The following is a 27,131-nucleotide window of genomic DNA, read 5'->3' as shown; positions in this document are numbered from 1 at the left end:
GTCCAGTGCTGGTTCACAATAAATGATGAAACTAGTAGCAGTTGGGGGCCTCCTGCTTTTCTCTCAAGTGACTTTAAGTTACACATCAAAAGAAAAGCTCAGCAGAGAACATCATAAAGCACGGAGGAAAGATCCTTTAAATGGAGTAGCACTACGTGAGTGTAAGTGGATGTGTATTCACATGATGTTTCATGTAAAGACATCAGAGAAGCCTGTGGAAGAGGTGACACACAACACAGTCACACTTGAACAAAGGTGGATTTACTTGGCATGTGAAGAAAAGATACCATTTTCAGCTAAGGGGTTTAGGGGGAGGCAAATACACATCCCTATTCATTTAGCACTAGTGAACATAATGTACTTAGGTATGAATAGATGTGCAAAGTGCTGCTGCATGAAAGGAGGCAAATGCACAACAAAGATAGGGAAAGAGGGATGTAATCAGTGAAAGCATTTTCTTTTGTGATACATACCAATGTAAGCATTCATATGCACTTAAATATACACATGTATTTAAATATTCTGTGGAGGGTGGTATTCTTGTCCTTTAGCTGCGTAGAAACTGTCCAAATGAAATTTTTCTGTACAACTCCCCTATGTTTCTTTATTCAAAGCTGAGTGACTAGAGCTTTTGACTAGACCTGGAAGTCATCTTACTTTTAAAAAGAGATGGCACATGTCAGATATAGATGCAGACAAAACAAGTGAGATCAAAACACATTAAATTCACTCAACAAAACAATTTAAACTGGGGAAATAGCAGCTTTGGTAGTGCTTGCTGATCAAAACTACATACACTGTTTCTATTTCACTGTTAACATGTCCTGAGATGAATATAGGAGGAAAGAGACATAATGCCTAAGGAAGTAAGCTGAGCCCAAATGGGAGTCACAGGAGGAGAAATTACCTTTGGTAGGAAGTTCACTGTTTGCTTCACTGGAGCCAAGAGTGTCACCTTAAAATTATTATGATTTCAAGTATCCTAGGGATTTTTATGGCAACTGGCTATTTTCAGAGTTCTGTGACATTTGCCTTTTCTTATGAAAAAGCATTAAATCAATAGTTACCTGTCCCAGAAGTCCGGCTGCAGGCCTGTTTTCCCTAGATCACATCATTTCCACATCTTTCTCCCTATATACTTCACAGTCTGTCCAAAAGTGACACCAACTTTCTCATTTTGATGTTACTGATGGAACTCACAAACTATTGAGGCATATAATTCTGTTGTAGCAAGGAAAGAAGAGTTACCAAATGCATCAGCCTTTTTCTGAAAAGTCATAATATCTAACTTGCAAGAAACAGCTTAGTGGTGTCAGGCTAAACACTCTTACTAAAAAAAAAATATTTTCTTAATCACTAGCACTAAGAAATATGATTAAAATCCTTCAGAGATAAAACAGTCTTTTTAAAAGTGCATGCAAATTAGAACTCTGTATAAATTTAGAGGCAGAGATACAGAAGCAAGTTGCCTTCCCTTAGATACTAGGTAATATAAAAATAATCATGAACAGAGGCAAATCCAACTACCCTTTGAGGGCTTGAGGTTTTGTAGAACTTTCATTGTATCTGTTTGATTCAAAAATAGATCAACTCAATCCACAGACATTTATAATTTACAACATTAAGTCCATGTGTGGTATTATTATCCCTGCAAAACAAAGGCACAGTATATCTGAAGTGGTGTAACTTCATTCAGTCTGAGGACTGTGCTATACCAGTAATGCAGTACTTTCATCTGGGCCTGACCCATTTGGTATGCAAAGTACATGCATCAGATCTCCAAAGGAGCCAGTCCAAGTTAGAGCTGAGTGTGCAGAAGCAGCACGAGGATGCTGGTTCATCTTTTGCCAGTGCTGAATCTGATCTAGGGCAAGTGAATCTCAGTTAAGTGTGTACCTTCAGCACTAAAATGAGTTCTTGATGTTAATTTACTGATTAACAACACTGAAGACATCCAATCTTCTGGTCAGTAGGTTACTTAGAATAGATGTACTTTGTACATTTTAAAGTGGGGGGGAGAAAGCCATTTAGTGCATAGAACTTGGAGAAGTAATCCTAAGATCATCAGAAGAAAGGAATAAGAGGTCAGTAACACCTTGGCATGAGCTGGCGAAATGGGAGGGGAGGGAAAAGTCTTATATCTTAATAATATGCCAGGCATTATGCCCAGATAAAGGTGAAGGAGGATGAAGGTGTGTTAATCATCAATGATTAACAGAGGCTGTACTGATTGGTACCACAAAGGAAAGTGAAGTTAAAGGGGAGCTAGAATTTGCATAAACATATTTATAACACTTTAGACATTAATTATTTCATATTCTAACTTGCACAAATACCTAGCTAAATGTTACTGTACCACTATCAAGTTTACCTACCCCATTTCAGAGACAGACACTGTGGAGGGTACTTTGAGTTTAGGAGACATTCCTAAGATGCATCCAACAGTTCAGTCCATCTGCTGTATAGAATGAGCAATGCCTTTGAATGATAGCTTTTCCCAGACAGTTAAAACAATAAATTTCATATATTTAAATATATAAAAAGAAAGGGAAATACAAAATACCATAGTGCAGTCAGTTGCACAACTATACTTGCTGTCCTCTCCTACGCACCATCTCAGAATGCAAGTGAGCACACTGCACCAGAGATTAAACAGGGAGGACACACCAAAATCAGGTTCAATCAATATACTGGATGGAATTCATCCAATACAAAAACCTGATTAAGTTTTTAAAGGATGAAACAAAAGAATATGAATCTGTTTTCTGGGAAAATATGGTGCAACACCTAGGAAGTAATCATTTCAAATATGGTATGTTATAGCTATGTAAGTGCATAAGCTAAAAGTACATGATGCTTTAAACTACACGTTTGTATGTGCACCTGTATGTGCCACTGGTGCGCAAGTGTACTAGGCAGCTTGCTGGTACAGGCTATATAAAATACTTAACCAGGAGTGGAAACAAATGTATACACAGTCTGCACTAAATGGCTGTATGCTCTAAAACAAAAACACAGTAAGTCTTCTTCTCTCGCAAGTACTAATTCTGTATCAAAACTGCTCTTATCTACATGCCAACCAAAGTTTGGCTAAGGACTGCACAGCTAACATTCTTTGAGATCATAATGACTCCAGTCTCATCTGACTTACTGGTCACCAAAACAAACCAGCAAAGGATGATAAAAAGGTACCTTGCAAAGCACTGTACATTGCTTTTCTATAGAAATACATATTACTCTTCTATTCAAATACATATTACTCTTCTCTGTCTACACAGGATTTTCTATACCATCACTTTGGACATGCAGGTTGAGAAACCATTAAAATAGCAAGTTACCCTGTTCCAAAGATCCTGGAAAAACCACCTACTTAAGGAAAAACAAAACAAAACTGACTATAGCATAAAAACTCCCAGGTAAGAGAAAACACCCTGGGCAGAATTATTGACAGTATTCCAGAGTTCCTGAATGTCTGGGTTGTGGGAATACCATGCGTTGTAATACAATACCATTAATGTTCCAGTATCCTATTTATTATTAAACAAATTGCTTTTGAACAGCCACTGCAGATATTTTAGCCCCATTATCATCAGTCCAATCAAAACAGGATTAGTACATGTACTTCATCCCACTGAACAGCCAGTTCATAGGCACCTGTCTAAATTATCCTAGCAATCTCACAACCAGATTTGCTTGCTTAAACAAAACAAGAAGGCCTGCCAACTGCTGACAGCACAGCAATGCTGATATGCTCACAATATAGACTCCCACAGCATAGATTAGTCACAACGTTAAAAATCTTATTTTATTTGCAATCAGTGCTTCTAATACACAGTGATTTGCATCTTAAACTGAAGAATGGGGCAAAAAAACCCCTCAGTCTCAAAGTCTGTATCCTAAATCACCTGCAGCAACGTTAATATGTAGTTTTGCTCTGTCATTCTCCAGTTATTTCTTCTAATTTGAGTTTATCCACCTGCAACAGTTCAGTTAAGTACAACTAATAGCAGTATGGACATCATCACAAAGAGGTCAATTGTTATTTCCCTGTATGGTGAAACAGTCATAACTTGTATTATTACAATTCAAAAGCAAAAGTAGTCAGTTAGGAAGATCCCAGGGAAAAATTTCAACTATCACTGACATGAAATTGTGATAGGTCACATTAGAATAAAGTAACTTCAGTTTATTCTGTTGGGTTTGCATCTGTAAGCCTAACAGTGAGAGTCTCAGGATCTTTCTATTAGGATTGTTACTAGTAAGTTAAGTGTTGAAAGTTTTGATTCCTCTAGCAGTTGTCTCTTTCATGCCCAGAACACAGGAGGACTTAAACTGAAAACTTCATAGCCTAAACAGAGGAAAGCCTCGTTAGTGAAGCATGTATTTAGATTACATGTCCACGTCCTGTCTGTACCACAAAGCACAGGCTTTCATTTTAAACACAGTCAGTTTTTTTTCCCTATAATCCTTGGGGGGGATGGGGAGAGGGAAGTGGATATTAAGGTTCATTAGGACTATCAAAAACAGTTCACTTGTATTCATGGATATTACTTAAAATAGGATTCTCCAGTTAAACTTGCCTTACTGTAAGTATCATATATAACTAAATATTGGCCAAGGCCACCATTCTGGAGGATAAGAGTTTAAAGCTAAGCACCTGAGTCCGTCCTTAGGAGTTCAGATGTAGAATGATAAATAGGGATGCAGAACACACAGTTCCAGTGGGTGCTGCCCGTTACTTTCCATGTGCTAGAGTGATGCGTTGTAGACCATGTTAAATACACATTAACTAGGTTTTCTGGCCTGAGCTACCAACTGGCTCTGTGGTAGAATTAAAGTAGTCCAAACACAATCTTAGAATCACAAGATCACAAAATGGTGGGGTTGGAAGAGACCTCTGGAAATCATCTAGTCCAACCCCCTGCTAAAGCAAGTTCAAAAACAGCAGGTTGCACAGTCATGTCCAGGCAGGTTTTGGATATCTCCAGAGGAGACTCACCAGACTCTCTGGGCAGCCTCTTTCAGTGCTGTGTCACCCTGAAAGTAAATAAGTTCTCCCTCATATTCAAAAGGAACTTCCTATGTTGTTTGTGCTTGTTTCCCCGTGTCCTGTCGCTGGGCACCACTGAAAAGAGCCTGGCCCCGTCCTCTTGGCATTCGTCCCTAAGATATTTGCATGCATTGATAAGATCCTCTCCCATCCTTCTCTTCCCCAGGCTGAACAGCCCCAGCCTTTCCCACCAGGGAGATGCTCCAGCCCCATCACCATCTCTGTAGCCCTCCACTGGACCTTCTCCTGTTCCCTGTCTCTCTGTAACTGGGGAGCCCAGCACTGGACACAGCACTCCAGATGGGGCCTCACCAGGGCAGAGCAGAGGGGGAGAATCCCCTCCCTCGATCTGCTGGTGATGTTTCTCCTGATGCACCCCAGGATCCCATTGATCTTCTTGGCCATGAGGACACAGTGCTGGATCATGGGCACCTTGCTTTCCACCAGACTCCCAGGGCCTTCTCCACAGAGCTGCCCCGCAGCAGGTCAGCCCCAGCCTGCACTGGTGCATGGGGTTGTTCCTCCCTATGTGTAGGACCCTACACTTGACTTTGTTGAGCTTCATTAAATTCCCTCTCCACCCAACTCTCCAACTTGCTCACGTCTCACTGAATGGCAGTGCAGCCTTCTGGTGTATCAGCCACTCCTCCCAGTTCTGTATCATCAGCAAACCTGCTGAGGGCACACTCTGGCCCTGCATGCAGGGCAGCGAAGAATAACTTGAACAGGACTGGGCCCAGTACTAACCCCTGGGGAACACTGCGAGATACAGGCCTCCAGCTAAACTGCCACTCAGCCAGTTCTGAATCCGCCTCACTGTCTGCTCACCTAGTCCACGCTTTCTGAGTTTACATATGAAGATGTTATGGGAGACAGTGTCAAAAGCCTTGCTGAGGTCAAAGTAGACAACATCCACTGTTCCCCTCTCATCTACACAGCCAATCATTCCTCCACAGAAGGCTATCAGGTTGGTCAAGCATGATTTCCCCCTTGGGGAATCCATGTTGACTGTTCCTGATGACCTTCTTTTCCTCCACATGCTTTGAGATGACCTCCAGGGTGAGCTGTCCCATCATGTTTCCAGGGACAGGGGTGAGGCTGAACAGTCTGGACCTGGGTGGGAAGGAACCTCTGGAGGTCACCTGGCCCAACCACTCTCTCTAAAGAAGGCCAACATAGATTAGGTTGCTCAGAGCAGCTTTCAGTCAAATTGAGTATTTCCAAAGATAGATATTTCAGTCTCTCTGGGCAACCTTATATCTAGAATTTCTTCTGTTGCTGCTTGCCTCAATTACCTCTCATCCTTTCTCTATGCACCTCAAGAATGGGTAAGGCTCTATTTTCTCTGTCTCCTCCCATTAGGAACTTGAAGATAGCAATAGGATTCACCCTGAGCCTTGTCTTCACGAGGCTGAACAAACCTCTCTCTCAGCCTTTCCTCATTGGTCAGGTGCTCCAGTCTCCGAACAGTCTGGACAACCTCTACTGGACTTGTTCCAGTTTGTCAATCTCTTTCTTGTGCTGACGAACCCAAACCTGGCCATAGCACTCAAGATGCAATATAACAAATGCTGAGTAGAAAGGAATAATTAGTTCCCTCAGTCTCTTGGCTATGACACAGCTCAATACACTGTTGACCATCTGAAATGCAGAACTTTGCACAAATCCTTCCTGAATTTAATGAGATTTGTGTCAGCCCATTCCTCCAACCTGTCTACGTCTCCTTGAATGCCAGCCCTGCCATAAAGTACATTGACTTCATCTGCGAGTTTGGTATCATGCACAAACTTGATGAGGGTTCATTCCTCCTCCTCCTCCATATTACTGATAAATATATTAAAAAGGCTAAGTCCCAGGATAGACACCAGAAGAACTTCACTTCACCTGACCTCCAGACAGATTATAAATAATTTCCCAGTATCCTTTGAACCCAGCTTTTCAGACAGCTTTTCATCAATTTGGTGTTCAACCCATCTAAACTGTGAGGTCCCAACATTGATAGAATTCACAGGAGACCATGTTGAAAGTCTGGCTAAAATCAAGATTGAAGACCCCTATTACTGTACTCCAGTCACCCACAGACTTAGGTCTTTTTAGTTGTAAAAGGCCAAACTTGGCCAAAGCATAATACACCTGTTGCACATCTATACTGGATATTTCCATTCACCACTTTCTCCTTCATTTGACCAGAAATTGTTCGCAAGAGGACTCACTCCATGTTTTTTCCAGGAATGAAGGGGAGGCTGACCTGCACTTCGTTCACTGTTGTTATTTTTGCCCTTTCTGAAGATGATTGTGGCATTTTCCTTTCCCTGGTCATCAGGGAGCTCCCTTAATCTCCATGACCTTTCAAGGACATCTGAAAGTGACCTCACTATGACATCGGCCAAGTATTTCAGTGCTCAACAGATGCATCCATTCTAGTCCCATGGATCTGTATATATGAGATTACTCAGGAGATCATTCAGGAGATCACTGACTTTGTTCTTTTCCACCGTTTGGCTTACCTACATAAGTAAGGTAAGCCTTCTAAACCTACATAAACACCATTCCTACATACCCAAGCAATGTTTCTAAATTCCTCCTTCACAGCCTGCCATCACTTCCACTTCTATAAATGTTCTTGTTACACTGGACACCAGTCAGGTCCTTGCTTAACCAAGATGTACTCCTGATCCATTTTTGTGAACACTGGAATGGATCAGTCTTTTGTTTGGAGAAGACTGTCCCTAAAGATCTGCTAATTCACATGAGCTCTTCTGCCCTTCAATACTCCTTCCCACCAGTTTATACTTCCCAGTTCTATGTTCTGTTGCTTGCCTTCATCACTCCCCTCAGGATCTTGAGCTCTGCAATTTCATGGTCACTACAGCCAAGCCTGTCATTGATTATCACCTCCTCAACAAGTTTCTCAGAGGTCATGAGTAGCAATGTCCAGCAGAACGTCACCTCTGCTTGTCCCCTACAGCACCTGTATCATGAAATTATGCTTGACATCCTCCAGAACTTTCTGAGATTGCCTGTGTCTAGCTGTACCACCCTTTTGTCAGGTGTCAGGGAGGTTTAAATCCCCTGCAAGAAATAGAGCCTTTAATATACAAGGAGGCTGTCCACTTCTTCACCAAGATTCCGAGGGTCTGTAACACACTCCCACCACAATGTCATGCTTCCTGGCCTTTCCTCTGATCCTGACCTGCAAGCTCTTAGCTACACTGCTGCACATACCACAGAAGAGCTTCACACATTCAAGCTGCTCCTTCACATTGGTGGCAATCCCCTTTCTCTTCACCTCCACCTGTCTGACTGAAAGACTTTTTTTCCATCCATCTCAGCACACCAGGCATGTGAGTGGTCCCACTAAATCTCAGACATTCCTGTGTTCTCATGAAATATGCATTCCATATGAAATATTAAATGGCAAGTCCTTCCTCTTCACCAGCAGGATAGAGAATAGAACCCAGACTCCTCTGCTGCTCACCCTTGCCTCTGGAGCCCTCTAATCACTCTTGCTAACCTTGGGGTCTTCCTTGGCAGTGTCATTGGTGCCCATGTGGGTGAGCATGCAGTGGAGTGCATAAAAAGCACAATACCTTTCTCTCATTTATCATAATTCTACTATCACACAGGTCATCATGCTACTGTATAGTATCCAGTACTTTAAAATATAAAATTCCATTGGTTATAAAATACTTATCACTGGTATGTGCAGGTTTCATTAGTCTCTTACCATTTGTGCAGCATTATGTTTGCACATGGTATAATCTCCATGTCAGAGAGAGAACCTCTCATACTAAACATCTAGTGACTTCATAAAAGAAAGCAAGATTTTTTATAATTTGTTGACTATGTGCCAAAGAAAGCTTTATTATAATGAAATAAACTACTATGAAATTCAGTGTATTCCACAAGCCCATGTTTACTATACTTAGTACACTTTTCTAACTCTTTTCCAGTACAACTTTCTTTAGTCATTAAGCATGTTGCAGTGGCTTGTACCATCAGGCAGTATAGCAGTGCCTTTTTCCTCACCAAATTGCTAAACCTAAAAGATGGCCCACAGCTTAGGTAACCAACACTTTCTGCTGTTGAAGAGACTTCAATATACTTTGGGAAAACCTGTAGGTGGTCACTAGAAATTAATCACCGAGTACCTTTGTGCAGGAGACTTAGTTATCTTTTATGTGGGGACAGTGATACCTCTTACTCTAACAGTGGTAATTAATGGTTTTAAGATTTTAAAAACTCAAATACTCTAGTGGTGAGCTCCATAAAAGTATCTTACATTTTTATAGGATCCGCAATTCACAAATACACAAAATAATTCTATATTGCCTAATATACACACAGGTATTAATTTAGATAAGAAAACTGTATAAATTTGCTGGCACAAAGTCACTAGCTGTTTATCAGCTTATCAGCTAGTCAAAACTGCTAACTCATAGATACTTTCACTAAGTCCTGGTGAATTAGTGCAGATATGCCTTCATTCTGGATGCAAACTCTTGCTTTCCACTGTTATACATAGTGCTGTATCATATATCACAATGCATAAACTGATTGAATTACAAATTAAAATTAATGTGATGGTAAGAAAGATGTAGTTGGTTCCTTGCTCAATAAAGTTGTGTGTTTGTTTGTTTTTTTTTTCTGAATTTCTCTACTGTAATGGTAAATGTCTACTTCTAAGCATAAGAAAGTTAACATTTACCATGTAGATTTTTTCCATTCCTAGGAGATTTTTAAGGACCCCTGAAAAGCAAGGAGATCTGGTTTATAAGGATTTTTGATTAATACTATTCAGCATAAAAGACAATAGCAAGGAGAAGGAAAAGTCATGAGCTGAACATGCTGATACACAAACTCTAATGAGCAGTAAGCAACGGAGACGTTAAGGGAGATGAGAACTCTTAGGTCACTGATGGATGGGCAATTGAAGGAACCACTCAAACATAATCTTGAAGAGGATCAACCAGCATTTTGTGATTTATAAGAATGAAGACAAAATTATCATGAGTGTGAAGAGAAAAAACAAAATTAACATGGAATATTGGAGGTGGACTGTGGCAACATACAAAACATTATGGGTCATTTAAGGGTCAACAGTAGGGAAAGATCAAGACTGAAGGGGAACAAAACCACAGGAAAACAAAAAGAAGGGGGAATAAAAATATGGCCAGCTGTTTGTTAGCAGGCTGCCAGTCAGTAATTCTGTCTAGCCAAACCCTATGCCTTATCACTGCAGTATGAGATATCATATTACTACACTATATTCCTAACTGTTTTTCTTTGTAAGTGCAGTATTTTGTGTGTGAGACAATACCTACATCAAGATGAAGCTAACATTTCACTGTCAAGTAAAACAGAAGGTCTCAAGATTGGATAGATCTAGGACACCTATGAGAGACTTGTGAGGGTGTTTGTGTGATATGCTAGAAATCTTTAAACCCTATTATCTGGCAAGTAAGAGCAGGATCAAGCTTTTTATTCATGTTTATATGAGCACTGGTTGGATGTATATAGCACGTATGCAGGCACTATCTGTCTGTGTTCATTTGTTGACTGTGTCTATAGTAAGTAGTAATTGTGAGCATGTGGGTACTGATGGCATGTGCTTGGCCTCACTACTGGGTGGACTTCAGACAGGGAACCACAATAGCTTTAGCTCTGATGGATTGGGAGGAAAACTCCCTTGGGTCCTGAAGTCCACTTCTCCTAACAATTTCTGCTCTCTACAAATAAGCATTCAGATTATCAGAGTCATTACCAGCATTTTTCCACTAAGCAATTAGATTCTAGGGTAGGATTAACTAAATTAGGATACCCACACTGAAGTACCTACAGACAGACTCTACACGGGAGCTAAGTGTTCAGACTCCCATTGTAGTTGGAGAAGAGCCAGTCCCTAAAACAAAAAGGAGGAACCAGGTGAACAACAGATGGGATTCAGTTGCATGAACATGTTATATGCTAGACTTCAGCAGCCAATGCAAAGAGATGGAGAACTTTCATAAGATATGTAATTTGTTTTATAAATTCTCAGACATATCTGCCAGCCCTACCGTAATCAGATTAAATAATATTGCACTCCTACCTGTTGGCACATGACTCAAGGGAGTATCGTATACCTCAGAAAGTTAACCAGCTTGGTGTAAGCTTCCATCAACTAAATGGGAAACCAGACAGCCAGCTTGTTTAAAATTTAGATGTACCCATGCCCTCAGCTGAATCTTATTTTAGGTATTTTCTTGAAAGGTAAAGTTTATAAGCTTTTCTGTCCCCTTATAGTACAAGCCCCTGGCTGATACATCCAGTTCGAGTAATACCTGCAGTTAAGATCAAGAACACATTCCAAACTTCACAGAGAAGTCTTTGTAACAGCTTGAGGCATGGAGAAAAAGGACTATGTGAACTGTTTCAAACACTACTTCTGAAAAATGATCAAGGCAGTCATGGGACAGGTGGCAAAAACATGTTTTTACAGATTTGTTGGAACATTTGCAGAATCACAGAACGACAGACTGGCTGAGGTTGGAAGGAATCTCTAGACCATCTTTTCCAACTCCCCTGCTGAAACAGGGCCACTGGGAACTGGTTGCCCAGGACCATGTCCACATGGCTTTTAAATACCTCCAAGGATGGAGACTCCACTGCTTTCCAGTAGTTCAGTGGAATACTTTTAAAAAAACCTTGATGTTTCACAGTAAAACAGCACCAAAGTCACAAGCATGTCTATGACCTAATTCAGCTACAGGGTTTCCCAAAGCAGTAAAAACGACAACAAAAATTCAGTCACTTCAGAGATTAGGTTACGGAACAGCAGCAAACGCACTATGAATAAAAATATCCAGCTCATTTCTCTTACTAGCCTGACTGATACTTTAACTAAAAATGTAACTAACTCATAAAAGTTTTAAATTACTACTATAAACTAATCCCATTTATAGTAGTAATTTAAAACCTCAGCCATTTGGGCTTACCTGTTTTTTTCTATTGCAACCATTGATTTTAGTCTCTCAGATTATCTCTCACCAGCTGAAACAGAATTTCCACTTTAACAGAACTCACTCATGTTATACAGAGATGCTTAGAGTTGTAGCAGATGCAGTGAAGTTTCTTAACAGTTCCTAAAGTCTTTTGGACTAATTCACACCAAAAAGTTCTGAGGATATGAAGGCAGATGAATCTCAAATTTCAGCTAAAACAAGCAAATATTCCCTCCCACACCCCCTTTCATCTCATCCCTCCTCCTCCTCCCCTGCCCTGGAGTATCTGCAAGTCATCATTCCACCTATCTGTAAGTCCCTTAACGCCCGTACTAGATTTAGAAAAATAAAAGTTAAAATAATCGGCTGTAACTCAGAAGCCACAGAAAGAAGATAATCAAAGAGAAGCAGGGAACTGCCACAGGTTCTAATGGGAGAGGTGGGGTAGAATCATAAAAACATTTAGGTTGGAAAAGACCTCTGAGATCATCAAGTCCAACCGTTAACCCAGCACTGCCAAGTCCATCACTAGTTCAGCACCCACAGGTCCACCAGGAAGCTTTGTAGCCACTCTGCCCCAAGCCTGCTGCATTGCATGGGGCTGTTGTGACACAGATGCAAGACCCAGCACTTCTCCTTGTTGAACCTCTTACAAATGGCCTCAGGCCTTCAGTCCAGCCTGTCCAGTTCCCTCTGCAAAGCCTTCTGCCCTCAGGCAGAGCAGCGCTCCACCCCAACTTGGTGTCATCTGCAAACTTGTTGAGGGTGCACTCATTCCCCTCATCTAGACTGTTGGTCAAAATATTAAACAGGACTGGACCCATCCCTGAGCCCTGGGGAACACCCTGTGTGCCCAGTGCCAGCAGAATGTTACACCATTCCCCACCACTCTTTGGGCCCGGCCACCCAGCCACCTTCTAACCCAGTGCAGAGCGCCCCTGGCCAGACATGAGCAGCTGGTGTCTCCAGGAGATGCAGTAGTGAAAAGGCTTTACTTAGGTCCAGGTGGACACTATCCATGGCCTTCCCCTCATCCACTAGGCAGGTCACCTTGTCCTAGAAGGAGATGTGGCTCGTCACGCAGGACCTGCCTCTCATAACCCCACGATGGCTGGGCCTGATCCCCCAGTTGTCTTGCACACGCCACATGATAGTGCTCAGGATGATCTGCTCCATCACCTTCCCTGGAACTGAGGTCAGGCTGACAGGCCTGTAGTTCCCCAGATCCTCCTTCAAGCCCTTCTTGTAGCTGGGCACCATGCTGGATGACCCCCCCTCTGCTGGGGCCTCCCTGGTGAGCTGGGACTATTAATAAATGATGGACAGTGGTTCGGCGAGCTTCCCCACCAGCTCCCTCAGTACACTCAGTGGATTCCTTCCAACCCCATAGACTCATGTGTGTCTAAGTGGAGCAGCAGGTCACTGACCATTTCCTCCTGGACTGTGGGGGATTCATTCTGCTCCTCATCCCCGTCTTCCAGCTCAGGGGGCTGAGTACCTTGAGGGGAGCTGGTCTTACTATGAAAGGCTGAAGCAAAGAAAGCCTTAAGTACCTCAGCCTTTTCCTTATGCTCTGTGGCAAAGTTCCCCCCACCACAACCAATAAAGGATGAAGATTATCTTTGGTCCTCCTTTTCTTTCTAATGTAGTTGTAAAAAGATTATTTATTTTTTCTTTTACAGCAGTGGCCAGCCTGAGTTCTAAATGGGCTTTTGCCTCTCTAATCTTCACCCTGCATAACCTGGCAACATCCTCATAGTTCTCCAGAGTTGCCTGCCCCTTCTTCCAAAGGTGGTAAACTCTCCTTTTTCCTTGAGTTCCAGCCAAAGCTCTCTGTTCAGCCAGGCTGGTCTTCTCCCCTGCCAGCTCATCTTTTGGCACACGGGGACAGCCTGCTCCTGTGCCTTTAAGACTGTCTTCTTGAATAATGTCCAGCCTTTCTGGACCCTTCGGCCCTTCAGGGCTGCCTCCCAAGGGACTCTGTCAACCAGGCTCTTAAAGAGGCCAAACTGAGCCCTCCAGAAATCCAAAGCAGCAGTTCTGCTGATCCCCCTCCTTACTTCTCTGAGAATCAAAAACTCTTAATATCTAATGATTGCTATGCCCAAGATATCCTCTGACCACCACATCACCCAGCAGTCCTTTCCTGTCTGTAAACAGTAGGTTCAGTGGGGCATCTCCCCAGGTTGGCTCAATGACCACCTGTGTCAGGAAGTTATCTTCCACACACTCCAGTAATCTCCTAGACTGTTTCCTCTCTGCTGCGTAGTACTTCAAGTGGACATCCAGTAGGCTGAAGTCCCCCACAAGAACAAGGGCTAGTGATCTTGAGATTTCTCCCAGATGCTTGTAGAATGTCTCAGCTGTATTTTCATCCTGGTTGGGTGGTCTGTAACACACTTCCACCAGGATATCCACATTGTCAGTCCTCCCCCTGACTCTTACCCATAAACACTCAACCCTACTGTCACCACCATTTAGCTCTAGGCAGTCAAAACACTCCCTGACATACAGAGATACCCCACTGCCTCTCCTTCCTTGCCTGTCCCTTCTGAGAAGTTTGTAGCCATCCACTGCAGCAGTCATGTGAGTTATCCCATGTTTCCATGACGGTGATTATGTCATAGTCTTCCTGCTGCATGATGGCTTCCAGCTCCTCCTATTCGTTGCCTATGCTTCAGGCATTGGCACAGATGCATTTAACCTGTTCCATCAATTTTGCTTCCAACCCTGGAATGCTGCTTTGAGACTCATCTCTACCGAGCTTGGTTTTATTCCCTTCCCCTTCAAATCTAGTTTAAAGCTCTCTTGATGAGCCCTTCTAACTCCCAATCTAGGATCCTTTTCCCACTTTGACACAGGTGAACCCCATCTGTTGCCAGCAGGCCTGCTGCCAGGATCAAAAAACCTGAAATGTAGCCATTGGCAGCTGGTCTGGAGCCCGGTATCGATCTGTGTGACCTTCCGATTACTCACTCCATCATTCCCTGCAACTGGCAAGATAGAAGAAAACACTACTTATGCTCCTGGTCCCTCAATCAGTTGCCCCAGGGCCCTGAGGTCTCTCTTGATTGCCCTCAGATCTCTTGTCGCTTGGACTTCATCATTGCCCACTTGGGTAGTAATCAGAGTCGCTGATGACAGCCACCTTTCTTTTCTTCCTAGCAGAGCTGGTCATGATGCATTGACTTTACTGAGCTCTCAACTTGCCCATTATCACAGTATCTTTAATAGTCTTATGATTGTAGAGAAGACTAAAACATTTTACTATAAAAATAATGGATTTATGCAAAGATTTAGAGAAAATACGCACCTACAGAGTCTATGCTAGTTAAACAGATATTCTTTCCTTTCTTTCAATTTCTTCCTGTTGACCTAGAAAAGTTAATTTTAAATCTGAGATTCATCTTTGTAAAATATGGCCTAGATGCTTTTTACGCCTTCCAGTAGGATACTTTCTGAGTTTGTCTGCAGCAAAAACATAACAGAAGAAGAGTCCTATAAATTTAATTATTTTTCTCTGTGTTAAAGTGGTGTCTACCAGTTTCATTTACATACCAAGATTTCATAGACAAATACTAGTACAGCCGTGTTTGCTATAAACTATGCACCCCAGACCTAAAAAATTATAAAATAAAATAAGATTAAGAAAATCTACAACACAGGCAAGATATCACATTCATTAAAGATATCTCCTTCCAGAAACAACTCCAGAGCAGCAAATCAAAACTCTTCAGAGACCAAGCTTTAACAACTGCCAGTAGTCTCGGGTTTAAACTTGAAGCTATTTCTTTATCTTCTTAGCTTTCCATGATCCTGACTTAGTACTACCTTAAGGACTAGCTCATTATTTTTTTTTATTTTTATTATTATTTTATTCAAATCCCTTTCCAGCTAAGTCCCTCCCTAGCTCCTCAGCATAAGTTCCTCACTCAGCTTTGGTAAAGCTATGGATGTGCTGAATTACTCAGCTGATGAAAGTGTTTTCTTTGTTACCATGGGGATCACAGAAATACAAAAGGATGACTGTCTTGCCTTATTTGTTGCATTTTTGCCCTATATTGACTAGGAAATCAGCTGAGCAGTTCTCTATTTTCATTCTCAAATTTCCTATAGGCACCAAGGAAAACCATAGGAAGCTTGAGCAGAGAAAAAGGCAGGGGGGAGATTTGTACACAAAAACCCAATAACTGAAAATTAGCATTCTTGGATGAAACATTCTAGGCATAAGCATAACATTTCCCTTACGTGGTCAACAGGCATGTACATAACAGAGTTTCAAATGCCAGTTCAATTCCGAATTCCTACTCTTGTCACCCAGCTTCTGCGGATTTCTATTTAAGAACTGTTATTTTATATTTATGTTTAAGATAATTTTCTTTAAATTAATTGTAAGTAATCTAAGGCTTGGTGCCTTTAATAAATTTTGTTCAAAACCGGATTTGTGGTACAAATTTACTACTGAATTTATACAATAAATGGCAAATAAAATACTTCTTCACCAGATGTTTTCAAGATCCTAGAAATTTCTAGAATTAGTACATAACTTCAGTAACGAGGGTCACAATACATCCCAAAAGATTAAAATCACTTACTTGACATTATTTTTAAGACAATTTTTTCTAAGTACATGAAACTTTAGCAATGCAAAACAGTAGCATTTAGCAATATGACTAATTGGACAGTGTCCTTCTATGCACGTTTACAGAAATATTATACAACAGTTAAGACTGTAATTCGAGGGTTGAAGTACTTATTTTTCTTCAGGTTTTATTCCTGTCCTTGCTTGTCCTGTAATTGTCCCTTCTTTCTCTTTCGCTTTTCTCAAGTAAAAATTTGAAAGACATTTATTTTGCCATTCATGAACACCTCTGAGAAACACCACTCTCTCCATAGTGTGGTTATGATTTAACTGTGTATAGCTAGTGTTCATGATGTTTAAAACCCCTCACAGAGCTGCTGATCCCACTGCCAGAGAACACAGCCAGAAAAAGGTAACCCACACAAGAAACAGAACATCTAGCATAACCCTAAAAAATAAGTATACATTTTGAAAATACTAAGAAAGTAATCCAGCTGATAATATCTCCCATTGGGACAAGCATAAAAATCCATACAAGCAGTGTTTAATTATAACTTATTATCTACTATTAACCTATTTTATGGAACAATGAATTATAATGAAAGATTATGTTATATAACACTACGATGTCTTTAATGTATTATATGCTTCTATGAAGATAAAATGTATTGTGTTGCTTATCTGTTTTCTAGCATATGATTTCTATGTACCCATACAGACTTGATTTTTTTCAAGGAATAAGCAACTCCTAATCATTCACTGACTTTTACCTCTTTGCCAGAAGTGTCTTTCTTACCATAATGTAAATAAAGTTGGGATCAACAGTACTATTACTTAGGAGTTCCGCTAAGGAAATTTAAAAGAAAAGGTCAGTTAGTGGTTATTATGACTGTTCGCCTCCTGAGATTCTTATTCTTTTTTTTTTTTTTCTTTAATTATACATGGCACTTACATTCACAATTCAATATGGAAAATGTGTAAAATTGTAACGAAAAAAAAGGATTGCTTACCTTAAACTTTAGCTTTCCTTGCAATCTTGATTTTTTTGTCTTCATATCTAGTGACTCCAGGTAGCAGTAGAATGGGAATTGCCTGTGTCCCTGTGAATGTCCAGAGCAAAGAGGTTAGTCTGTGATATATTGGTCTCTCTAATCTCTTCATATCCTCCCTGGTGCAACTGAGTATTTTGTGTAGCTCTTAATACTGAACACAGATTGCAGAATCAGTGATTCCAACGCAATGTAGCATGAGAGTAATTTGATTCCACATACTGTTTTATAATGCAACTACCTTATATAAGGTTTTGCCTGTTCAAGATATATTTTACAAAGGAAACCATTATTTTCAGGGCAGGAATATACCAGTGTTATACCTTTGATTGTGACCTTGACTATTTTATTATGTAATGTTTCAAAAAATCCTTTTTAATTTAGAAAACTACCAGTAATATAATTAATGCAGTTACAGGCAGCATGCGAGTAAAAAAGATTTAGACCATAGCTGGCCCTAATCCAAACCCCTTTTGCCACGTGCCCTACTTGCACACACACAAACCCTGTCCAGGACAGCTGCCAGTGCACACCTACCTTTCCTGTCCGAGCTGTTGTCTGATGCTCTCTTATAACCGATAACCACCGTTCCTCAGGAAAGCAAAGGGAATGAGCTACAGGAGGAGGTGGGATTTCTTATTTAGTGAGCAACAGATTTGCGTGGCCTGTTTTTATTAGTGTCATATACACAAAAATTTCTAATGATTTAAAAGTCTAAATGTTTAACAAGCAACTAGCAAAATATGTTTGTTTTCTTCACAATAAATTCCCCAAATTATTTGTCAACTAATGCACTTTCAAATTCATTGAAGGGGGAAAGCTTTTTAATATTCACTGTCTAGTATTTTTTACCTGCTTTGTTATTTTCCCCTTCAATTCTCAGTTAGTAGAATTGAAAAGAACAAACCCAAACCATAGCTGGAGTAAGCTGACCTAGCATGATTACTTCCGATAGACCAAAGCAGATTACATCACATGAGGATTATAGACTAAGATTACTGCGCTGATTGTGCGAATGCCTATGAGGAGTTCAGATTATTCTGCATTTCTTTTATTTCCTGTAACTTTACCATTTGGGTGGGCTCATTCAGTGTTTTCACATGTATAACTTGGTCTGTGCATTTGTTATGTCACGCTTCAAGTGGAATGAAATGTAGCGTGACAGTTGTTTTTTTGTTTCTACCAATTGCCCTCATACAAATCCATGAAAGGCATTACACATTCTAGGGGGGTCTTAAGAAGCTCCTGTAGACTGAAAATCATAAAGTGCTGGAATGACAGTCCCCAAGCTGGGATTCAAAGGAGTTGGCTTCTGTTTCCACTGTGACACAAAACTGCCTGCATGAACAGTACCTAATCCTTTAGAGACAGATATCCTACTGCTGAAATACCTGTAAAGTCTGACCCTGGTTTAGATTATACTCAGATATACCCATATATATGTACACCTGTAGAGAACAAACACTCACACCACACGTGTGCAAGCAAATTAACATGTAAAAGCATTTAAATATTGTGAAAATTCCTATAAAAAGTGGTAGCATTTTCCCTGATTATATAATCACACGGCTGAAGCTTATCTTAAGACTACTGCAATATACTTACTTTTGGTTTGCTTTGACTCCGATTGTGACCTTTCAATGTATTCCACAACCACATGCAAAACAGATAATGCTAAGGCTCGTGCACGTTGGGCAAGGGAGGTGTCCCTGCTCTTTGAAAACATCTCTTCCAAATCACTCACACTACACTCTTTAGCAACGTTGTGTTTTAACACAGTTCAGCAGGTGAGTAATAGTTCGAAGAAAGTTTCTGATAGACCGTCATTATACAAGCCAGATGACTGATGAGGGTTCTCCATTGACTGAAGCTATCAGCTTTAGACTGGAAAGCTGAAACTTTAGGTGATGTGTTTTTGCCTCTGCATAAAACACATATAAAGTCTGTTTTGCAGGCCTCTGAGTAACAGAGGCTATTATTTATTTTAGTTGTATGCATAAAAACAAAACAAGTACCTGTTTCCACTAATGAGTATCTCCTGAACAATGTACCTTTTCCATGACGTTCCAATTATTTTACCAAAACTAAAAATAACTTTTACAAAATATCAATATTCATTTATAATCTCTTCCAAAGATATCTCAGCTAAGAATGTAGCTGTAACATTTAAAGTGTGGTATCTCCTTGCCAACATATGAAGTGATAAAATTGGCTGAAATGTTTCAGAATTTCAATGATCAGAACATGTGAAATGAAATTTCACACTTCAACCACTTTAATATTTTTAAGTGTTATATATTTTTAATCTAAATACCAATTTTCCAATTTTATTCTTTATTCAGCAAGACTTAATCACAAACATCCATTGAAGCTAGAAAACAGTGAATGAATAGATTATCCTATTGAAGTTAGTGGTTTTTTTGTCATTAACTTGTGCACATCCAGCATTTTTTCCATTGCTGCCTCCAATTCATTTATTCTTCCTTCTGCTTATTTAGGGTAGGAAGTATGTAATCTATGTAAGCATAGTATACAAGTGATTAGTCTAAATTCTGAAGACATTTGGAAGGGGAAAAAAAAAAGACAGTAGCTTATACTTTTCTAATTTGTTTGTTCTATATTTCAAGCATTCATTCAGCCTATAGACATGACTTTGATAAACAATTCAGAATTATAAAGAGATTAATATTAATTTTTAATCACCCATCTGTAGTTTTATTCTTATAGTATGCCTCAATACTTGAACTTAAAAATCAGAAAAATGCCAACCAGCATCTCTGCATATTTGAATGGTGCGCTTACTTGCATATCCTGCATCACCAAATGGTTCCTAATTAACTGTAAAAATAGAAAACACAGCCATTACATGTACTAGCAAAATAAGGCTGATTAAATGCATTCATCTCTCAAGCATCAAACAGTTAATTGGATTGACATCTTCCCAAAAGAGGTGCACCAGCAAGTGGCTTTTGAACATGACAGAAGCCTACAACTGCAGATCATTGATCAGTGGCAAGATCCCACTGGCTCTCTTTAGCCCTGGGTTGAGTTACACCTAATGAAAATGATCATGACTTGTGAGCCCTGGTATCCAGCCCAGAACCTATGGACTTTCCCCATGGACTCAGTTTATGGAAAGAGTTATAATTTATACATTGGTAAATCATCAGATAATTCTGGTACAGAAGAAACTATTATTTTTTTCCTCAGAGACACACAGTGATCTGTTCAGCAGCCTTATAGCCTCAGCTCTAAAGGAAATCAGACAATTTGCAGGAAGCAGTTATGAGGTAACTTCCACCATAGATTACACATTGATGCCAATGGGACTACACCAGAAGAAATGAAGCACGAATTGTGAAGTACATTTATGCTCAGCCACAATCCTGTTTTCTCCCCTCAAGCTTGAAGGTGGAACTTTGCTTTTTATATCTATTATAAATCATGTTTCTTTCCATTGCCTGCAAGCTTGCTAGGCATTTCCAGAGGCATAAACAGAATCAAACCAAGACAACTGCTTGTGCTGTTAGTACAAATGCTGTCCTTTTCTCCAAACATTTTAACTCTTCATTAACAAACTTTTTAAAAATTATCCCCTTCTTCCCAAAAGTAAGGCTATATTTATGATTTATTGTAATATAGCTTTAATTGAAGTTTTCCTGTAATGGAAAAACTTTTCTGAAAAGAGTTTATTTCCTTGCTCCTAATACTTGAAGCAAGTTCTTTTGCCACTGGCTGTCAAATTCACTTATCCCTTCTGTAAAAGTGTACAATGGATTAATTTCAGTCAGGATTGACTCAATTTCTTGCATGGCTTTCCAACTTCTACTATAATATCAGAAGCAAGAAATCAAAAGTTTTTGTTTGCCCTAAACTGGGGTAAAATACACTAGATATTCCTAGACATGATTCAGAGGTTCAGCTGGCAAGTTCTGGAGAAAATCTTGCTTTCTCCAGCTGTGGAAGTAGAATGTTCCCAAACTCAGTACTGTTAATTGTCTGGTAGTTATAAATGACAAGAAAAATAATTCCATTTCTAGGGCTGTGTGGTCATCTGTGAGAACAGTATGTTCAGTTCCTTAACAGTGATGAAAGAACTTAAATTTTAAAAAAAAAGTTCCTTAAGTTCTTTATAGCTTTACAGTTAAGAAAAGAGCATATATTTGATCAAGTCTGAAAAAATTCCATGTTCAGAAGCTTTTTTGTTTGCTTGTTTGTTTTTAAGTCCCTTTTTATATACATTTTGCCATGTTTTTCAGCCTTTCATCCAACTGAACTGTAATTACTAGAAATATTGGTTATACAACTTCATAAAAAGACATCTAATATACTCCTGTTTTTATAAGAACTTCAGCCTACTACAAAATGAACACTTTTACAGTGTAAAAGAGAAAATGAAGTCTGAAAGGAGCAGAAAAAAAATATTTTAAGAGCAGATTTAACCTGTCTATTCCAAACTCCATTTAAAGGCCAGAAGTATTTAGTGTCTATAATCTAATGATGCAAGTGTAAAATGCAAACAGAAGGAAAACTTCATAAAGAACAGGACCTTTTTTTTTACCTTAATGAAGAGTTTTTTGTAGCTACTTTCGCGCTGTAATTAATTATTTATCTTGTCCTTACAGTGCAGGGGAGGGGGAAAAAAAAAAGAAGAAAAACAAAAACGAAAAACACTTGCAACTTTCATTATCTAAAGAAATTATTGAGATGACACAGTTCCTTTGTGCCAGGGCTTCTCTTTCCCTAAGGAAGTCAATATTGCCATACTTTTTCCCTTGAGCTGTGTTCCACAACAGAGCACAGAAAGGCTACCTGCAGACAGAGGTCATGACAGCTGCGTTGGATAGAAAGTTCATGCAGAAGTTTTCCCTTCTTCATGTAAGTTTACAGTGTTAAGGTATTGCATATAGTAAATGGACATTTATCCTAAGTTTCTTGAGGAAACTTTCTAAACACTCCTATTGCTTATTCATTGACAGCCAAATGTTGTAAGTGTTACCAGAGAAAACTCCATAAGCACACAGGTAGCAACTTCAGGAAAAAAAAAAAAAAAAGACAGTTTTAGCACTGCAGATAAAGTAATTTTTACACCATGCAAACAGCCTAGACAACAATTAGTACCATCTAAATCTACTGTAGGAGTTGATTTCTTCCTATTCTTTATGGCAATTCATGGAACAGGAATGATGGAACATTAGCCTTTTTTACCTAGAAGCAGCCTCTTCTCTCTGAAAATTCTCAGGGGAATAGGTTAATCTATTGCGCTGTGCACTGGAGCCCTCGGGGGAAAGACACAAGGGGAGGCTCAGTAAGCCATACATACTGTTATTTAGGTATTTCCTCAGGACCCTTCTTTCTCTTTTAAGGGCTGAATTATCAGTGCTCTGCTGATAATCTGAGTAAGATTCTTGTTATTTGGTAAATTAAAGGATTGAGTTCAGCTGGCCTTTCAATTGTTGATTAGCCAGTTGCCAGCTGATACCAGGTCAGGCAGTGTCCCCAAGCAGGTGGTACTGAGAAATGTCTGGAATTAAACCAAACAGCATATTCAGGAAGAAAGAAAGGGGTTTTCTGTTGAAGACTACCTAAAAACTGCTTCTCTGCTTCTGTTTTATCATCCATGTGGTTGTCCACTATTTTGTCAACCTCTCTAGTTTATTTCAGTATTGCAGTTCAGCTGTGCATCATTTGAACAGACCTAGCTCACATTTATGTATCTCTAAACTTCTACCATATTTTTATGATGGTGGTACACAGAAAACATCCATTGTAATGTTTTTATTTTTCACCAGAAAATTTCCATATTCAACAACATCCAGTACGGTTCTTATCCTAGAGATGTTGGTTAAAAGAGGATTTGAAATGTTTTAGACAATAAAAAGGGAAAAAAAAAAGACCAGGTCTTCAGAAAGAGTTGCAAAGTTTATTTTGTGCAGAGAAAGTAATGTGGTATACAAGGAGCAGAAAACAAAAGTAGCAAAAACAAAAAAAAAATTATGTGATTCTGGTTGAAATGGCTTAGCTTCAGATTGAAAGCCTACCTTTGTTTTTTTTGGAGTGCAGGGTGCCTTTCAAGGCTGGTTTGCATATATGTGATATTACAGAATAAAAGGTTTCAATGATAATGATTTAATGCTGCTAGTATGAAGCACTCAAAAGCGCATAAAAGACCAGAGATAAGCTAAAGTTAATGCTAAAGCCTAAGCACTAGAAGACTTAATTTTTGAGAAATATTTTGGGGTTTTGCCTCTTACTTTTTTATCTTTTCCAGTCAAGCACATAGGAGACAATATAAAGTGTACTGAGTAAGAGAATCAAAGGAGATTTCCCTCCCCATGTGTTCAGCTGGCTATTTTTAATGGAAAAAAAAAAAAAACCCAAACAACTTTTTATCCATAAGTTACGAGGGGCTGTATGTTTTACAGCTTATGGGCACCTGCATATGTCAATAGACAGGAATTACATTTTCTGAGATGTAGCAGTTAGATGCCTAACTACTACTGATTTCAACCCACTAATATGGCTAGCCCCTAGAGAATAAAAAAAAAAAAAAGAGGGGAACTGTATCAAAGTTTTTCTTTAAGCCTAAGATTAAGAAAAGAAGATGACCACCAGTGTAAAGCCCACAGGAAGGTATTCTGCTTGTCTTATTTCAGATTCTCAACATAAGACCTTTCTTGCAGGTCATTAGTTTCTACCTCTCAGTATGCAAATAAAACCCTACAGGCGTTCCCTTTTATATTTCTCCCATGCGTTTCACTATTGAGACAAAAAAAACCCCCAAGGTTACTCTTTAAGTTTGCCTTTCACCTATCAAATTGTTTTGCCTTTCCAGTACCTTTTTACACATTTAAATGTTCATACTGAAATAATGGGGTTTATCGTTATATACTGATGTAAAAGTAAATGAGAAAAAATGGATTTACAAGTCTAAATTAACCTAAACTTTCCACTGTTAAGAGGCTGTATTTTCATTTTGCTTGAAAGTTGGGAGCATCTTACTTATCTGGATATCAGTTAAGGATCTGAGCTATTGCCACACTGGTGGAAATTGGATAAGGTTGAGATATTCAGTTTTGTGGAGAACTGGAAAGCAAGAAGTATGGAAAAGCACACTGAGGAGGAGACCAAGCTTGGGGAGGGTTTACAAGTAGACCTTTTCTAGAACTCATCATGAGGTTAATCTTTCTACTGCATTTTCTGATGCCCTTGGCACAAAGTGGAGGAGTGGATTAATGAGATTTTCTTTTGAAAAAGAATGGGAGTCATTGTCCATACAAAAAAGAATGGAAAATTCTCTTCCATATAGGAAACATTGGCTGACCCTGAGGACGGTAATAATAGAAATGAAGTGAAATTCAATACCTTGTGAACTTACTGCTAAACAACAGGAATTGATGCCACAATCTAGAGGCTGAGTGTGCAGAGGGAAAGAACATGGGTAAATATATCTGTTACAGCATGACCAGAAATCAGTGGTGCAAGAAAGTTCTGCAAAACAGCAAAGATAATCTAAGAATGTTTCGGGCTTTATATTTTCAGGAAAGAAAGAAAAAAATTAATGTCACTATGAAAGACCTTAAGGTCTTACTCTCATCTGCAATACTGTTTATATCAAGTATGGTCATTCTGGTTCAAGAGAACTTAGCTTGAAAAAAACCAAACAGATAAGAAACTTAACCAAGAGTACCACAAAGCTGCTTTTAGGAGTGGGTATTAAATGAGCCTAGGCCTCTTTACCCTAGTAAAATGAAGGCTGAGAAAGGGATATGATTGCACTCTCTAAATATACAAGAAAAAGAAACATACAGAAGGCCAGAAGCTACAGGGCAAGTTTGATACAGGAACAAGTGGATATATTGGTAATTAACAAATTTAGTTTGGAAATTAGAAGACTGTTTCTAGCCAGAGAACAGTGAATTTATGGAACAACATTTCAACAAAATTAGTGGGGAAAAAGCATTATAGGCGTTAAAAATTACCTTGATCAGTTTAACGAAAAGGATAGTATGATATGGTTGTCCATGGTGGGAAAGGGCTGGATTTAAACACTCAGAATATCCTTTTCAATAAACTCCAGTCTACTAGGCTATTTTGACCATGAGCTGATAATGCTGCTTCTCTTCTTTTCAGAATCTTGATTTGCTACTACAGTCTTTTGGACCTTAAGAAACAAAATAAAACCTGACACCCGTCAAAGCATATTTTCAAAGAATCCTAAAAACAACACACAGAAATCTGATAATACAAACAGAATTCTACCCTCCTCAGGGAGGGTATGAGATTACAAAATTGTGGGACATTGTGATGGGTTAACCTTGGATGGCCGCCAGGTGCCCACTAAGCTGCTCCATCATTCCCCTTCCTCTGCTGGACAGGAGAAGGGAAAAAATATGATGAAAGGCTCATGAGCTGAGGTAAGGACAGGGAGAAATCACTCACCAAATCCCATCATGGGCAAAGCAGGTTTGACTTGGGGAAATTAGCTCAATTTATTGCCATTTAACAGCCAAGTAGGATAATGACAAATAAAACCAAACTGTAATACACCTTCCCCCCCATCAACCTCTTCTTCCTGGGCTCAACTTCACTCCCCAGTTCTCCACTTCATCCCCCCAAGCAGTGCAGTGGGACAGGGAATGGGGGTGTTGTGGTCAGTTCATCACACGTCTCTGCCGCTCCTTGCTCCTCACACTCTTCCCCTGCTCTAGCATGGGGTCTCTCCCATGAGGGACAGTGCTTCAAAAACTTCTCTGATGTGAGTCCTTCCCAGGGGCTGCAGCCCTTCATGCCCAGTCAAGCACATAGGACCCAGCATGGGTCCCTCCAGCAGGCGCAGCCCCCCAGGCCCAGCAGGCCCCAGGGGGGTCCTCCGCAGGGTCCCCAGTGCTGCCCCAACCCTGCCTGCAACGCTGTCCCAGCCTGGGCTTCTCTCCCTATGGGGCCACAGACCCTCCCAGGAGCTGCCCTAGCACGACTGTCCACGGATCATGGCTCTTTTGGGCACCCTCTGCCCTGGTGTGGGGTACCCATGGGCTGTGGGTGGGGGTCTGCTCCCCCATGGGCTCCCTGGACTGGGGGCAGAGCCTGCCTGGCTGGGGGCTTCACCACGGGCTGCCAGGGAATCTGCTGCAGCACCTGGAGACCCCCCTGCCCTCGCCCAGGGGGCTGCAGGGCTGCTGCTCTCACACAGTCTCACTCCTCTTTCCAGCTGCAGTTGTGCAGCACTTTTTTCCCCTTCTTGCATCATTATCCCATAGGCACCACCACCGTGGCTGATGGGCTCAGCCTTGGCCAGCAGCAGATCTGTCTTGGGGCCAGCTGGCATGGGCTGTGTTTGACACAGGAGAAGCTTCTAGCAGCTTCTCAAAGAAGCCACCCCTGTAGCCCCCTCATTACCAAAACCTTATCATGCTAAACCCAATACAGGCATATAATATTTGCATATTCAAATGCTGGGATCTAAT

At 40.2% G+C, this 27,131-nt stretch overlaps 1 protein-coding gene across 3 annotated transcripts in view; it reads right to left on the bottom strand.

Moving 5' to 3' along the window:
• Positions 1–17,718, bottom strand: part of PCLO (piccolo presynaptic cytomatrix protein) — a 402,702-nt gene extending 384,984 nt beyond the window's left edge. For all 3 annotated transcript variants that reach the window (XM_056341741.1, XM_056341742.1, XM_056341743.1), the window contains exon 1: positions 17,626–17,718. The gene's annotated coding sequence lies outside the window, so the exon portion shown is untranslated. The remainder of the gene's footprint in view (positions 1–17,625) is intronic.
• Between the last annotated feature and the right edge of the window lie 9,413 nt (positions 17,719–27,131).

The sequence above is a fragment of the Falco biarmicus genome, chromosome 5, assembly GCF_023638135.1.
Source record: "Falco biarmicus isolate bFalBia1 chromosome 5, bFalBia1.pri, whole genome shotgun sequence".
NCBI lineage: Eukaryota > Metazoa > Chordata > Aves > Falconiformes > Falconidae > Falco > Falco biarmicus.
The sequence above is the reverse complement of the archived record's forward strand: the minus strand, read 5'-3'. Positions and strand labels throughout refer to the sequence as shown.